This window comes from Pelecanus crispus, chromosome 22 (assembly GCF_030463565.1).
Source record: "Pelecanus crispus isolate bPelCri1 chromosome 22, bPelCri1.pri, whole genome shotgun sequence".
NCBI classification, from domain to species: Eukaryota; Metazoa; Chordata; class Aves; order Pelecaniformes; family Pelecanidae; genus Pelecanus; species Pelecanus crispus.
This window is the reverse complement of record NC_134664.1, coordinates 2,153,981-2,170,314: the sequence shown is the minus strand read 5'-3', so window position 1 is coordinate 2,170,314 and position 16,334 is coordinate 2,153,981.

The following is a 16,334-nucleotide window of genomic DNA, read 5'->3' as shown; positions in this document are numbered from 1 at the left end:
CCGGCTGCGCCACGTCCCATCCCGGTGAGGGACACTGGGGACGCTGGGGACGCTGGGGACGCTGGGGACACTGGGGACACTGGGGACGCTGGGGACGCTGGGGACGCTGGGGACACTGGGGACGCTGGGGACACTGGGGACACTGGGGACGCTGGGGACACTGGGGACACTGGGGACGCTGGGGACGCTGGGGATGCTGGGGACGCTGGGGATGCTGGGGACACTGGGGACACTGGGGACGCTGGGGACGCTGGGGATGCTGGGGACACTGGGGATGCTGGGGATGCTGGGGACGCTGGGGACGCTGGGGACATTGGGGATGCTGGGGACACTGGGGACACTGGGGATGCTGGGGATGCTGGGGATGCTGGGGACACGGACCTGACCCCTCCCAGCGCAGCTGCTGGGGGTCCCCAGAGCCACCGCATCCCCCCACAGCCACCACATGTCCTGGAGCTGCTGGGGGGGGTCCCCAGAGGCATCGCACATCCCTGGACCCACCATGTCCCTGGACCCACCGTGACCCCAGACCCACTGTGTCCCCACAGCCACCGTGTCCCCCCAGAGCCACCGCGTGTCCTGGAGCTGCTGGGGGGGTCCCCAGAGCCACCGCACATCCCCAGAGCCACCGTGTCCCCACAGCCACCGCGCATCTTGGGGTTTCTGAGGGGGTCCCCAGAGGCACCGTGCATCCCTGGACCCACCGTGTCCCCAGAGCCACCGTGACCCCAGACCCACCGTGTCCCCACAGCCACCGTGTCCCCCCAGAGCCACCGCGTCCCCCCAGAGTCACCACGTGTCCTGGAGCTGCTGGGGGGGTCCCCAGAGCCACCGCGCATCTTGGGGTTGCTGGGGGAGTCCCCAGAGGCGCCGTGCATCCCTGGACCCACCATGACCCCAGACCCACTGTGTCCCTACAGCCACCGTGTCCCCCCACAGCCACCGTGTCCCCCCAGAGCCACCGCGTGTCCTGGAGCTGCTGGGGGGGTCCCCAGACCCACCGTGACCCCAGACCCACCACGTCCCCACAGCCACCGTGTCCCCAGAGCCACCGTGTGTCCTGGAGCTGCTGGGGGGGGGGGTCCCCAGAGGCACCGCACATCCCCGGACCCGCCATGACCCCAGACCCGCCATGACCCCAGACCCACCGTGACCCCAGACCCACCGTGACCCCAGACCCGCCATGACCCCGGACCCACCATGACCCCAGACCCGCCATGACCCCAGACCCGCCATGACCCCAGACCCACCGTGACCCCAGACCCACCGCGTCCCCACAGCCACCGCGTCCCCAGAGCTCTGCCCGCGCCGGGCAGCGCTGGGCACCGGCAGGTCCCAGCCACGTCCCCGGGGGACACAGCGATCCCCGCAGCCCCTCGGGGTCCCTGCACCCCCCTCAAAGGCCTTCTGCTCCTCTGGGGTCCCTTTGCCCTCCTCTTCGGGGTCCCTGCACCCGGGTTGGGGTCCCCGCACCCCTCCGGGGGGGCTGCCACCCCTGCAGGGTCCCTGCACCCCTCTTCAGGGGGCTCTTCACCCCCTAGGGTCCCCACACCCCTCTTTGGGGTCCCCGCACCCCGGTTGGGGTCCCCGCACCCCGGTTGGGGGCCCTGCACCCCTCCGGGGGGGGTGCCACCCCTGCAGGGTCCCTGCACCCCTCTTCAGGGGGCTCTTCACCCCCCAGGGTCCCCACACCCCTCTTCAGGGTCCCCGCACCCCGGTTGGGGGCCCTGCACCCCTCCGGGGGGGGGGGCTGCCACCCCTGCAGGGTCCCTGCACCCCTCTTCAGGGGGCTCTTCACCCCCCAGGGTCCCCACACCCCTCTTCGGGGTCCCCGCACCCCGGTTGGGGGCCCTGCACCCTGGTTGGGGGCCCTGCACCCCTCCGGGGGGGGGTGCCACCCCTGCAGGGTCCCTGCACCCCTCTTCAGGGGGCTCTTCACCCCCCAGGGTCCCCACACCCCTCTTTGGGGTCCCCACACCCCTCTTCGGGGTCCCCGCACCCCGGTTGGGGTCCCTGCACCCTGGTTGGGGGCCCTGCACCCCTCTGGGGGGGGGCTGCCACCCCTGCAGGGTCCCTGCACCCCTCTTCAGGGGGCTCTTCACCCCCCAGGGTCCCCACACCCCTCTTCGGGGTCCCCGCACCCTGGCTTGGGGTGGGGGGGGGGGGTCTCAGCACACCCCAGCACCCCCTGCAACCCCTTCGGGGGGTCCCCACACCCCTCTTTGAGACCTCTCCCCCCCCACCCCGTTTTTTGGGGTCACCGCATCCCATAAAGCTCCCGTCAGGGGCCGCGTGCCCCCGTGCCCCCCGGCCAGGCTCCCGTGCCCGGACACGGGTTGCGACACGCCGGAGCTTGTCCCCGGTGCGGGGACGGTGCCCGCGGGCAGAGCCGCTGCCGCCACGGCCGGGCCGGTTACCCATTAACCACCCTCGCCCCGTGCCTCAGTTTCCCCCCCCCCGGGGATGCTCGACGCTGGGGGCGAGCGCAGGGGGCCAGCCCCACCTGGGGGGTCCGGTGTGGGACGGGGGTGGGGGACACACACACACACGGGGACACGTCCCCCCCTCGCCGCGTCCCGCTGGCACCGCCAGCCCGGGCACCGTTCCCGTGCCCGTGCGGTGCCAGCCATGGCCGGGCTCCCCGCCAGCATCCCCCCCCCCCCGCCCCCCCCCCCAATCCCGAAACTGGGGCGCTGGGCTCCACGGTACCGGGGGCAACTGGGGCAGACGGGACCCCCACCCCACGGCGGGGTCAGGGTGGGGGGCTGCGGTGTGGGGCGGGTCCCGTGGGGCCGGGGGTGTGGGGCGGCCGCGCCGGGGGGGGGGGGGTGTGGGGCCGGGGACAGTGGGGCCATTGTGCGCCCCGGAGGAGAGGCCTCAACGGAGCTGGCGGCGCACAATGGCGCTTTGACGAAGGCCTTCGTTAGCATGCAGGGCCCCGCGCGCCCCGCCGCCAGCACGGCCCCCGCCGGGGGTCCCGGGGGGCCCCCTGCCACCCACCCCGCTGCGCCGGCGGCCACCGAGGCCTGAACGCCTGGGTGCTCCCCGCCACCCCCTCCTCATGCTGCATGCCCCCCCCATGCTCCCCTGCACCCCCCCATCCTCCCCTGCACCCCCCCATGCTCCCCTGCACCCCCCATGCACCCCCCATCCTCCCCTGCACCCCCCCATGCTCCCCTGCACCCCCCCATGCTCCCCTGCACCCCCCATCCTCCCCTGCACCCCCCCATGCTCCCCTGCACCCCCCCATCCTCCCCTGCACCCCCCATGCACCCCCCCATCCTCCCCTGCACCCCCCCATGCTCCCCTGCACCCCCCATCCTCCCCTGCACCCCCCCATGCTCCCCTGCACCCCCCCATCCTCCCCTGCACCCCCCATGCACCCCCCCATCCTCCCCTGCACCCCCCCATGCTCCCCTGCACCCCCCATCCTCCCCTGCACCCCCCATCCTCCCCTGCACCCCCCAATCTTCCCCTGCACCCACCATGCACCCCCCATGCACCCCCCCCCATGCTCCCCTGCACCCCCCATCCTCCCCTGCACCCCCCCCACTCCCCTGCACCCCCCCAGTCTTCCCCTGCACCCCCCATCCTCCCCTGCACCCCCCATGCTCCCCTGCACCCACCATGCTCCCCTGCACCCCCCAATCTTCCCCATGCTCCCCTGCACCCCCCCATGCTCCCCTGCACCCCCAATCCTCCCCTGCACCCCCCAATCTTCCCCTGCACCCCCCATGCTCCCCTGCACCCCCCCCTGCACCCCCCAAATCCTCCCCTGCACCCCCCCCATGCTCCCCTGCACCCCCCCCATGCTCCCCCCATGGCAGCGGGGTGGGCAGTGGAGCGGGCAATGGGGCAGGCAGTGGGGCGGGCAGTGGGGCAGGCAGTGGGGAAGTGGGGCGGGCAGTGGGGCAGGCAGTGGGGCGGGCAGTGGGGCAGGCAGTGGGGCCGTGGGGCAGGCAGTGGGGCAGTGGGGCGGGCAGTGGGGCAGTGGGGTGGGCAGTGGGGCGGGCAGTGGGGCAGTGGGGCAGGCAGTGGGGCAGTGGGGCGGGCAGTGGGGCGGGCAGTGGGGCAGGCAGTGGGGCAGTGGGGCAGGCAGTGGGGCAGTGGGGCAGGCAGTGGGGCGGGCAGTGGGGCAGGCAGTGGGGCAGGCAGTGGGGCGGGCAGTGGGGCGGGCAGTGGGGCAGTGGGGCAGGCAGTGGGGCGTCCCCCCAGGCACCCCGCTCCCCAGGGACGGCCGGCGCGGCTCAGCCCCCCGCAGCCATCGGCGAGGCCGCCCAGGGCACCGGTAGCCGCAGCCCCCCCCCAGCCGGCCCCGGTAGCCCCGTGAAGCCCCGGCCTGGTCAAACCCCAGCCCGGCTAAACCAGAGCCTCGTTAACCCCCAGCCCCGTTAACCTGCAGCCGGGCGGCTCACGGCCCGGTAACCCGCAGCCTGGTTAACCCACGGCAGGGTAACCCGCAGCCCAGTTAACCCACAGCCCGGTAACCCGCAGCCTGGTTAACCCACGGCAGGGTAACCCGCAGCCCAGTTAACCCACAGCCCGGTAACCCGCAGCCCGGTTAACCCACAGCAGGATAACCCGCAGCCTGGTTAACCCATGGCAGGGTAACCCACAGCCTGGTTAACCCACAGCCCCATAACCCGCAGCCTGGTTAACCCACAGCCCGGTAACCCGCAGCCCGGTTAACCCACAGCAGGGCAACCCCCAGCCCGGTTAACCCACAGCCCGGTAACCTGCAGCCTGGTTAATCCACGGCAGGGTAACCCGCAGCCCAGTTAACCCACAGCCCGGTAACCTGCAGCCCAGTTAACCCATGGCAGGGTAACCCGCAGCCTGGTTAACCCATGGCAGGGTAACCCGCAGCCCAGTTAACCCACAGCCCAGTAACCTGCAGCCCGGTTAACCCACGGCAGGGTAACCCGCAGCCTGGTTAACCCATGGCAGGGTAACCCGCAGCCTGGTTAACCCACAGCCCCATAACCCGCAGCCTGGTTAACCCATGGCAGGGTAACCCGCAGCCTGGTTAACCCACAGCCCCATAACCCGCAGCCTGGTTAACCCACAGCCCCGTAACCCGCAGCCTGGTTAACCCACGGCAGGGCAACCCCCAGCCCGGTTATCCCGCCACCCAGTCAACCCACAGCCGGGATAACCCACAGCCGGGATAACCAGTTACACCAGTGTGGCTAATCCAGCGTGGCTAACCCCTAATCCGCCATGGCTAATCTGTGGCCCCGCTAAAACACCGCCCGGCTAATCCAGCACGACTAACCCACCGCCCGGCTAATCCAGCATGACTAACCCACCGCCCGGCTAATCCAGCATGACTAACCCACCGCCCGGCTAATCCAGCGTGGCTAATCCATGGCCCTGCTAATCTGCAGCCCAGCTAATCCAGTGCGACTAACCCACAGCCTGGTTAACCTACACCCTGGTTAACCCACAGCCCAGTTAACCCCCAGCCTGGTTAACCCCCAGCCTGGTTAACCCCCAGCCCCGTTAACCCCCAGCCCCATTGACCCCCAGCCCAGTTAACCCCCAGCCCAGTTAACCCCCAGCCTGGTTAACCCCCAGCCTGGTTAACCCCCAGCCTGGTTAACACCCAGCCCCGTTAACCCCCAGCCCCATTGACCCCCAGCCCCATTGACCCCCAGCCCCGCTGACCCCCAGCCTGGTTAACCCCCAGCCTGGTTAACCCCCAGCCCCATTAACCCACAGCCCCATTAACCCCCAGCCCCATTAACCCACAGCCTGGTTAACCCCCAGCCCCGTTAACCCCCAGCCCCGTTAACCCCCAGCCCCGTTAACCCCCAGCCTGGTTAACCCCCAGCCTGGTTAACACCCAGCCTGGTTAACCCCCAGCCCCGTTAACCCCCAGCCCAGTTAACCCCCAGCCTGGTTAACACCCAGCCTGGTTAACCCCCAGCCCCGTTAACCCCCAGCCCCATTGACCCCCAGCCCCATTGACCCCCAGCCCCGCTGACCCCCAGCCCCGCTGACCCCCAGCCTGGTTAACCCCCAGCCTGGTTAACCCCCAGCCCCATTAACCCACAGCCCCATTAACCCCCAGCCCCATTAACCCCCAGCCCCATTAACCCCCAGCCTGGTTAACCCCCAGCCCCGTTAACCCCCAGCCCCATTAACCCCCAGCCCCATTGACCCCCAGCCCCATTGACCCCCAGCCCCGTTAACCCCCAGCCCCGTTAACCCCCAGCCCGGTTAACCCCCAGCCCCGTTAACCCCCAGCCCCACTGACCCCCAGCCCCACTGACCCCCAGCCCGGTTAACCCCCAGCCCCGTTAACTCCCAGCCCGGTTAAGCCAGCGCCCGGCGGGGCCCCCCTTGCCGCCGGGGGGGTCGGGGGGCCGGGGCCGCTCCAGCCCCCTCTGCCCCCACGCCCTTGAAGCGCCCGGAGCGGGCCCCCAGCCCCGGGCTGAGACCACCCGGCATCGCTGCCCGGGGGGCACCCAGGCAGAGCGGGGCGCTCCGGGAGTCCCTATTCGGGGGTCACCTCCTGCGGGGGAGGGGCCGTCCCCCGAGCCTCAGGCCTCGCGCCCCGGGGGCGCCGGGGACGTCTCGGGGTTTGGGGACCTGGAGGTGGCCGGGGTGGGGAGAGCGGGGTGGGCACGGCGGGGGCTGCTGTGCCCCCTGCCCCTCCAGCAGCCCTGCGCTGGGAGAGGGGGACACGCGGGGAGCGGGGACAGGGGCCGTGGGGACAGGGGGTGTGGGGACAGGGGGTGTGGGGACAGGGGGTGTGGGGACAGGGGCCGTGGGGACAGGGGGTACAGGGGACAGGGGGTGTGGGGACTTGGGGTACAGGGGACAGGGGGTGTGGGGACAGGGGCCGTGGGGACAGGGGGGTGTGGGGACTTGGGGTACAGGGGACAGGGGGTGTGGGGACAGGGGGTACAGGGGACAGGGGGTGTGGGGACAGGGGGACATGGGGACTTGGGGTACAGGGGACAGGGGGGTGTGGGGACAGGGGGTGTGGGGACTTGGGGTACAGGGGACAGGGGGACATGGGGACTTGGGGTACAGGGGACAGGGGGTGTGGGGACAGGGGGTACAGGGGACTTGGGGTACAGGGGACAGGGGGTACAGGGGACAGGGGGTGTGGGGATAGGGGGTGTGGGGACTTGGGGTACAGGGGACAGGGGGTACAGGGGACAGGGGGTGTGGGGACAGGGGGTACAGGGGACTTGGGGTACAGGGGACAGGGGGACATGGGGACTTGGGGTACAGGGGACAGGGGGTGTGGGGACAGGGGGTGTGGGGACAGGGGGTGTGGGGACTTGGGGTACAGGGGACAGGGGGTGTGGGGACAGGGGGTGTGGGGACAGGGGGACATGGGGACTTGGGGTACAGGGGACAGGGGGTGTGGGGACAGGGGGTGTGGGGACAGGGGGTACAGGGGACTTGGGGTACAGGGGACAGGGGGTGTGGGGACTTGGGGTACAGGGGACAGGGGGCATGGGGATAGGGGGGTACAGGGGACTTGGGGTACAGGGGACATGGGGTACAGGGGACAGGGGGTGTGGGGACAGGGGGTGTGGGGATACGGGGACATGGGGATACAGGGATGTGGGGACATGGGGACGTGGGGACATGGGGATACGGGGACATGGGGTACAGGGGATGGGGGATGTGGGGACATGGGGATGTGGGGCTGTGCAGAATGGGGACACGGGGATACAGGGATACGGGGACATGGGGTGCAGGGGGATACGGGGACACGGGGACATGGGGATGGGGGACGTGGGGACATGGGGATGTGGGGACGCTAGGATAGAGGGAGATGATGATGTGGGGACACGGGGGTGCGGGGAGATGCGGACATGGGGATGCAGCGCTACAGGGGATGCAGGAACATGGGGACACGGGGACACGGGGGACACCGGGACATGGGGCTACGGGGGACGTGGGGTACGGGGCACGGGGGACAACATCGCACGGGGCTATGGGGCATGTGGGGTACGGGGCACGGGGCTATGGGGGACACCGGCACACGGGGCTCTGGGGGACGTGGGGTACGGGGACACCGGGATGTGGGGTACGGGGACACGGGGATGTGGGGTACGGGGACACCGGGATGTGGGGTACAGGGGACACCGGGATGTGGGGTATGGGGACACGGGGATGTGGGGTACAGGGGACACCGGGATGTGGGGTATGGGGACACGGGGATGTGGGCTCCGGGGACACGGGGATGTGGGCTCCGGGGACACGGGGATGTGGGGTACGGGGACACCGGGATGTGGGGTACGGGGACACCAGGATGTGGGCTCCGGGGACACGGGGATGTGGGGTATGGGGACACGGGGATGTGGGGTACGGGGACACCGGGATGTGGGCTCTGGGGACACCAGGATGTGGGGTACGGGGACACGGGGATGTGGGGTACGGGGACACCGGGATGTGGGCTCTGGGGACACCAGGATGTGGGGTACGGGGACACGGGGATGTGGGGTACGGGGACACCGGGATGTGGGGTACGGGGACACCGGGATGTGGGGTACAGGGACATGGGGATGTGGGGTACAGGGGACACCGGGATGTGGGGTACGGGGACACCGGGATGTGGGGTATGGGGACACGGGGATGTGGGGTACGGGGACACCGGGATGTGGGGTACAGGGGACACCGGGATGTGGGCTCCGGGGACACCGGGATGTGGGGTACAGGGGACACCGGGATGTGGGGTACGGGGACACCGGGATGTGGGGTACAGGGGACACCGGGATGTGGGGTGCGGGGACACTGGGATGTGGGGTACAGGGGACACCGGGATGTGGGCTCCAGGGACACCGGGATGTGGGGTACGGGGACACCGGGATGTGGGGTACAGGGGACACCGGGATGTGGGCTCCAGGGACACAGGGATGTGGGGTACGGGGACACGGGGATGTGGGCTCTGGGGACACTGGGATGTGGGGTACGGGGACACCGGGATGTGGGGTACGGGGACACCGGGATGCAGCTCTACGGGACAGCGGGACGCGGGGCTCCGGTGCCGTGGGGTTTCGGGGTGCCGGTACCGGGGGTCACTGCAAGGCGCCGGGTGCCGACCCCGGCCCGGCGGCGCTGGCGGGCGCCCCGGAGGGGATGGGGACCCCCGGGCCCCCCCGGCCGCCCCTTACCTTGCTCGGGGAGGGCCCCGGGGTCCCGGCCTCGCTCAGCCCGGTCGCCGCCGGCTCCCCATGGCCTTTATGGCTCGGCGGGCCGGGCCCCCCCCCCGCCCCCCCCCTCCCCCCCGGGCCCCCCCCGGCCCGGGCCGCCTCGCCGGGCCCGGCTGGCACCGATTGGCGGGGCCGGGGAGGGGGCCCGGGGCGGGGAGGAGCCGCCGGGGGCGGGCCGGGGGGTAATGGGGTGGAAAACGAGCCGGCCCGCACCGGGTCACCTTACCGGCCACGGGGGGCGAGGGGCGCCGGGCGGGCACCGGCACCGGCACCGGGCGGGGGCCCGAAGGGGTTCCCCGGGCACCGGCACCGGGCGGGGGGCCCCCTGCACCGGGCGGGGTCTGGGTCGGGTCCCCCCCGGCTCCGGTACCGGGCAGGGTCCCGGCGGGGTCCCCCTGCACCGGGCAGGGTCCCGGCGGGGTCCCCGGGCTCCGGTACCGGGCAGGGTCCCGGCGGGGTCCCCCTGCACCGGGCGGGGTCCGGGTCGGGTCCCCCCGGCTCCGGTACCGGGCAGGGTCCCGACGGGGTTCCCCGGGCTCCGGTACCGGCACCGGGCAGGGTTCAGGCCGGGTCCCCCCGGCTCCGGTACCGGGCAGGGTCCCGGCGGGGTCCCCGCGGGGTCCCCGGGCTCCGGTACCGGCACCAGGCAGGGTCCCGGCGGGGTCCCCCTGCACCGGGCAGGGTCCCGAAGGGGTCCCCGGGCTCCGGTACCGGCACCGGGCAGGGTCCCGGCGGGGGTCCCCCTGCACCGGGCAAGGTCCCGAAGGGGGTCCCCGGGCTCCGGTACCGGGCAGGGTCCCGGCGGGGGTCCCCCTGCACCGGGCAGGGTCCCGAAGGGGTCCCCGGGCTCCGGTACCGGGCAGGGTCCCGGCGGGGTCCCCCGGGCTCCGGTACCGGCACCGGGCAGAGCCCCCCCCGGCCACAGCAGCACCCCCCCGGGGGGGTCCCCAGGGATCCCCCCCCCCCCCCCGAGCATCCCCGTGCGTGGGAGCGGGCAGGGGCCGCTGTCACCCGCGTGCAGGGGACCGCGACCGCGACCCCCCCGCGTGGGGGGCGGCCCCGGCCCCGATGGGGCCGCTTATGGGGGGCGGGGGGGGGGGGGCGCGGGGCCGTGGGGCCGTGGGGCTCGGAGCTGTGGGGCTCAGAGCCGTGGGGCTCGGAGCCGTGGGGCTCGGGGCCGTGGGGCCGTGGGGCTCAGAGCCGTGGGGCTCGGAGCCGTGGGGCCGTGGGGCCGTGGGGCCATGGGGCTCGGGGCCGTGGGGCCGTGGGGCCGTGGGGCTCAGAGCTGTGGGGGCTCGGGGCCGTGGGGCTCGGGGCCGTGGGGCCGTGGGGCTCAGAGCTGTGGGGCCGTGGGGCTCGGGGCCGTGGGGCCGTGGGGCTCAGAGCTGTGGGGCTCGGAGCCGTGGGGCCGTGGGGCCGTGGGGCTCGGGGCCGTGGGGCTGTGGGGCCGTGGGGCCGTGGGGCTCAGAGCTGTGGGGCTCGGAGCCGTGGGGCCGTGGGGCCGTGGGGCCGTGGGGCTCGGGGCCGTGGGGCTCAGAGCTGTGGGGCCGTGGGGCTCAGAGCTGTGGGGCTCGGGGCCGTGGGGCCGTGGGGCTCAGAGCTGTGGGGCTCGGGGCCGTGGGGCGCGGGCTGCCCCACACAAGGCCCCGCTGTTCCGGGCCGGGCCCGCACAAAGCCGCCTTTGTCCGCCCGGGGGGGCCGGGGGGGGGCCGGGGCTGCGCGGGGGCTCCCGGAGGCGGCCTCGGGCACCGGGGGCGGGCCTGGCCACCGACGGGGGTGGCTACTGACCACGGAGCGCTGGCTAGCGATGGGGGGGGGGGGCTGGCCAGGGCTGGGGGACCCTGGGCTAGTGAGGAGGGGGGCTGGGCTAGTGAAGGGGGGGCGGGGGCTAATGATGGGAAGCTCTGGGCTAGTGATGGGGGGGCTTGGGATAGTGGGGGGGGGGCTGGGCTAGTGAAGGGGGGACCGGGGCTAATGATGGAAAGCCCTGGGCTAGTGATGGGGGGGGGCCTGGGCTAGTGGGGGGGCTGGGATAGTGAAGGGGGAACCGCGGGCTAATGACAAGGGGGCTGGGCTATTGAGGGAGGCCCTGGGCTAGTGATGGGGGGGCTGGGCTAGTGAAGGGGGGACCGAGGCTAATGGTGGGAAGCCGTGGGCTAGTGAATGGGGGGCCTGGGCTAGTGGGGGGATGGGCTAGTGGTGGTGGGGGCTGGGCTAGTGAGGGGGACCGCGGGCTAATGGGGAGAGGGCTGGGCTGTTGAGGGGGGCCCTGGGCTAGTGATGGGGGGGGCCTGGGCTAGTGGGGTGGGGTGGCTGAGCGAGTGAGTGGGGGTGCTGGGCTAGTGAGGGGGAGCCCCGGGCTAGTGAGGGGGCAGGCCTCTGGGCTAGTGATGGGGAACCGTGGGCTAGTGGTGGTGGGGGGGCTCTGGGCCATTGGGGAGGGCGGGACCTCGCGTGCACCCCCCCCCCCCCCCGCCGTGCTCAGTGTCACACGCGTGTGCAACCCCCCCCCCCCCCCGCACCCCACGTCACGCGCGTGCCCCCCCCGCACTGTCCCACGGACCCGGCCCGGCGCTGCGCCCCCGCCTGCCCCCCCCCCCCCCCGTGCCCCAGCACACGCGTGTCCGCACCCACAACCCCCCCACGCGTGTGCACCGCACCCCCAACCCCCCCCACGCGTGTGCACCGCACCCCCACGCGTGTGCACTGCACCCCCCCCACGCGTGTGCACTGCACCCCCAACCCCCCCCACGCGTGTGCACCGCACCCCCACGCGTGTGCACTGCACCCCTCCCCCGCGTGTGCACCGCACCCCCAACCCCCCCCCACGCGTGTGCACCGCACCCCCAACCCCCCCCACGCGTGTGCACCGCACCCCCCACGCGTGTGCACTGCACCCCCCCCACGCGTGTGCACAGCACCCCCAACCCCCCACACGCGTGCACCGCACCCCCCACTCCCCCGCGTGTGCACCACACGCCGAAACCCCCCACACGCGTGTGCACCGCACCCCCACGCGTGTGCATTGCACCCCCTCCCCCGCGTGTGCACCGCACCCCCAACCCCCCCCCCACGCGTGTGCACCGCACCCCCACGAGTGTGCACTGCACCCCTCCCCCGCGTGTGCACCGCACCCCCAACCCCCCCCACGCGTGTGCACCGCACCCCCAACCCCCCCCCACGCGTGTATAACGCACCCCCACGCGTGTGCACTGCACCCCCCACGCGTGTGCACCGCACCCCCCAACCCCCCACACGCGTGCACCGCACCCCCACTCCCCCGCGTGTGCACCACACGCCGAAACCCCCCACACGCGTGTGCACCGCACCCCCACGCGTGTGCATTGCACCCCTCCCCCGCGTGTGCACCGCACCCCCAACCCCCCACACGCGTGCACCGCACCCCCCACGCGTGTGCACTGCACCCCTCCCCCCGCGTGTGCACCGCACCCCCAACCCCCCCCACGCGTGTGCACCGCACCCCCACGCGTGTGCACTGCACCCCCCCACGCGTGTGCACCGCACCCCCACGCGTGTGCATTGCACCCCTCCCCCGCGTGTGCACCGCACCCCCAACCCCCCCCCACGCGTGTGCACCGCACCCCCACGCGTGTGCACTGCACCCCTCCCCCGCGTGTGCACCGCACCCCCACGCGTGTGCACTGCACCCCCCCACGCGTGTGCACTGCACCCCCCAACCCCCCCCCACGCGTGTGCACCGCACCCCCACGCGTGTGCACTGCACCCCTCCCCCCCGCGTGTGCACCGCACCCCCAACCCCCCCCACGCGTGTGCACCGCACCCCCAACCCCCCCCACGCGTGTGCAACGCACCCCCACGCGTGTGCACTGCACCCCCCCACGCGTGTGCACCGCACCCCCAACCCCCCCACACGCGTGCACCGCACCCCCCACTCCCCCGCGTGTGCACCACACGCCGAAACCCCCCACACGCGTGTGCACCGCACCCCCACGCGTGTGCATTGCACCCCTCCCCCGCGTGTGCACCGCACCCCCAACCCCCCCCCCACGCATGTGCACCGCACCCCCACGCGTGTGCACTGCACCCCTCCCCCGCGTGTGCACCGCACCCCCACGAGTGTGCACTGCACCCCTCCCCCGCGTGTGCACCGCACCCCCAACCCCCCCCACGCGTGTGCACCGCACCCCCCACGCGTGTGCACTGCACCCCCCCACGCGTGTGCACCGCACCCCCACGAGTGTGCACTGCACCCCTCCCCCGCGTGTGCACCGCACCCCCAACCCCCCCCACGCGTGTGCACCGCACCCCCACCCCCCACGCGTGTGCACCGCACCCCCACGCGTGTGCACTGCACCCCTCCCCCGCGTGTGCACCGCACCCCCACGCGTGTGCACTGCACCCCCCCACGCGTGTGCACTGCACCCCCAACCCCCCCACGCGTGTGCACCGCACCCCCACGCGTGTGCACTGCACCCCTCCCCCGCGTGTGCACCGCACCCCCAACCCCCCCCACGCGTGTGCACCGCACCCCCAACCCCCCCCCACGCGTGTGCAACGCACCCCCACGCGTGTGCACTGCACCCCCCCCACGCGTGTGCACCGCACCCCCAACCCCCCACACGCGTGCACCGCACCCCCACTCCCCCGCGTGTGCACCACACGCCGAAACCCCCCACACGCGTGTGCACCGCACCCCCACGCGTGTGCATTGCACCCCCTCCCCCGCGTGTGCACCGCACCCCCAACCCCCCCCCCACGCGTGTGCACCGCACCCCCACGCGTGTGCACTGCACCCCTCCCCCGCGTGTGCACCGCACCCCCCACGAGTGTGCACTGCACCCCTCCCCCGCGTGTGCACCGCACCCCCAACCCCCCCCACGCGTGTGCACCGCACCCCCACGCGTGTGCACTGCACCCCTCCCCCGCGTGTGCACCGCACCCCCACGAGTGTGCACTGCACCCCTCCCCCGCGTGTGCACCGCACCCCCAACCCCCCCCACGCGTGTGCACCGCACCCCCACCCCCCACGCGTGTGCACTGCACCCCTCCCCCGCGTGTGCACCGCCACCCCCCACCCCCCACGCGTGTGCACCGCACCCCCCACGCGTGTGCACCGCACCCCCACGCGTGTGAATTGCACCCCTCCCCCGCGTGTGCACCGCACCCCCCAACCCCCCCCCGCGTGTGCACCGCACCCCCAACCCCCCCCACACGCGTGTGCACCCCCCCCCCCGTGTGCCGCCCCCCCCCCCCCGCAGGGGTCACGCGTGGGGGCGGGGCCCGCGCGCTGTTTTTTAGCCGCGCGCAGCCGTTGCCGGGCAACAGCGGGAGCGCGGCCGCGGGAGCGGGGCGGGGGGGGGGCGGGGGGGGGGGGGGCGGCAGCTCCGGGCCCGGGAGCGACCGGGAGGGAGCGGGACCCCCGTGGGACCCCCGGTGGGACCCCCGTGGGACCCCGCGGGCCCGATCCGGCCCTGCCCCCCCATGCAGCGGTGAGTGCGGGGGGGCGGGGGGGGCGGACACCCCGGGGGGCGGGGGGCACACGGCCGGGGGGGGGCGGGGAGGGCGCTGCCACCCCCCCCCCCAGCCCCCCGCGCCCCCCCAGCGCGCGGCGGGGCCCCCCCCACCCCCCCCGAGCCCCCCCCGGGCTGGGGGCGCCCCCGCGGACACGGGGGGAGGGGCGGTGCCGCAGGGGCCCGGGGTGGGGGAGGGGGCGCGTGTGCGTGTGCAAGGAGCCGGGTGTGCACGCGTGTACGTGTGCGCGCGCGTGTGTGTATGTGTGTGCACGTATGCTTGTGCATGCGTGTGTGTGCGCACACGTGTGTGTATGTGTGCACGTATGCTTGTGCATGCGTGTGTGTGTGCGCACACGTGTGCGTATGTGTGCACGTATGCTTGTGCATGCGTGTACGTGTGCGCACACGTGTGTGTATGTGTGCACGTATGCTTGTGCATGCGTGTGTGTGCGCACACGCGTGTGTATGTGTGCACGTATGCTTGTGTATGCGTGTATGTGTGCGCACACGCGTGTGTATGCGTGTATGTGTGCGCACACGCATGTGTATGCGTGTATGTGTGCGCACACGCATGCGTATGTGTGCACGTATGCTTGTGTATGCGTGTACGTGTGCGCGCACACGTGCGTATGTGTGCACGTATGCTTGTGTATGCGTGTATGTGTGCGCGCACATGTGTGTATGTGTGCACGTATGCTTGTGTATGCGTGTATGTGTGCGCGCACATGTGTGTATGTGTGCACGTATGCTTGTGTATGCGTGTATGTGTGCGCACACGTGTGTGTATGTGTGCACGTATGCTGGTGTATGCGTGCATGTGTGCGCACACGCGTGTGTATGCGTGTATGTGTGCGCACACGCGTGCGTATGTGTGCATGTATGCTTGTGTATGCGTGTATGCGTGCGCACACGCGTGTGTATGTGTGCACACGTGTTTGTATGCGTGTATGTGTGCGCACACGCGTGCGTATGTGTGCACGTATGCTTGTGCATGCGTGTATGCATGCGCACACGCGTGTGTATGTGTGCACGTATGCTTGTGTATGCGTGTATGTGTGCGCACACACGTGTGCATGCGTGTATGTGTGCACACACATGTGTGTATGTGTGCACATATGCATGTGTGTGTGCGCACATGCGTGTGTATGCGTGTATGTGTGCACACAAGCGTGAGTATGTGCGCACACATGCCTTTGTATGTGTGCACACACACGTGTGTATGTGTTCACACACATGCGCGTATGTGTGCACACACGCATGTGTATGTGCGTATGTGTGCGCACATGCGTGTGTATGTGTGTGCACACGCATGCGTATGTGTGCACACACGCGTGTGTACATCTGCGCACACATGTGTGTATGCGTGTATGTGTGTGCACATGTGTATGTGTGCACAGATGTGTGTGTGTGCGTGTATGTGTGCACAGGTGCATGCACACACGTGTGTGTATGCATGTATATGTGCACACATGCCTGTGTATGTGTGTATATGAGCACACAAGCGTGTGTATGTGTGCACACACGCCTGTGTATGCGTGTATATGAGCACACGCGCGTGTATATGTGTGTATATGAGCACACAAGCGTGTGTATGTGTGCACACGCACGTGTGTATGTGTGCACACACATGTGTGTATGCGTGTATGTCTGCACACACACG